At 30.8% G+C, this 656-nt stretch overlaps 1 non-coding gene across 1 annotated transcript; it reads right to left on the bottom strand.

Annotated features, from left to right (window-relative positions):
* Window positions 1–394: 394 nt before the first annotated feature.
* Window positions 395–456, bottom strand: LOC115893343. Its single transcript, XR_004053357.1, has one exon. It is a non-coding gene; the product is annotated as a U7 small nuclear RNA (small nuclear RNA).
* Between the last annotated feature and the right edge of the window lie 200 nt (window positions 457–656).

Raw genomic sequence — 656 nt, 5'->3', positions numbered from 1 at the left:
TGCTTTAACTCTTTTTTAATGTTTAAATAAAAGTCACAGCCAAATATTTTTAAGTTAGTTATTACTAGCTATTTAGCCAAAATTATTAGTGTTTCTCCGAATGAGACTCTTCCTTTGAATAGGACAGGGCATCGTGTTCTGAAACCAATGATTCTATGCAGAGTGCCTGCTGAAGACACTGATTTGACCATAAAGAAAACAAGGGTTGATCAGGACACAACATCTGGAGAAGAGAAAAGTTTGCCACACACACCTGCCATTGATATGAATAGAAGACATATTAAGATAACTGCTCCTTAGATTCTACAATTTGCCTTTTTTAAAAATTCAGATTAATGTTAGAGCTTTCTAAGATTTTTATCTAGCAGGATAACCCAATAGATAAGTATTTTTATGGGGTTTTCTGGTGGAAACTGGAAAACCTGCTAGACAAATTCTAAAAGAGGTCTAATATTAATCTGGATTTAAAAAATTTGTACTAATCTGGATTATTAATTAACTAAAGTACAGATTATTTAAATAGTCCTGTTCACCCTTATAATGTAATTTTAAAATTTTTTTACTGGAATATATTTTTCTTAGTTGTCTTAGTTGAATAGTAGTTTTTTTAGAGTAGGATAACTACTAGTTTTCTTTCCTCTCTCTCTTTTACCTAC

This window comes from Rhinopithecus roxellana, chromosome 14, assembly GCF_007565055.1.
Source record: "Rhinopithecus roxellana isolate Shanxi Qingling chromosome 14, ASM756505v1, whole genome shotgun sequence".
Lineage (NCBI taxonomy): Eukaryota > Metazoa > Chordata > Mammalia > Primates > Cercopithecidae > Rhinopithecus > Rhinopithecus roxellana.
The sequence above is the reverse complement of the archived record's forward strand: the minus strand, read 5'-3'. Positions and strand labels throughout refer to the sequence as shown.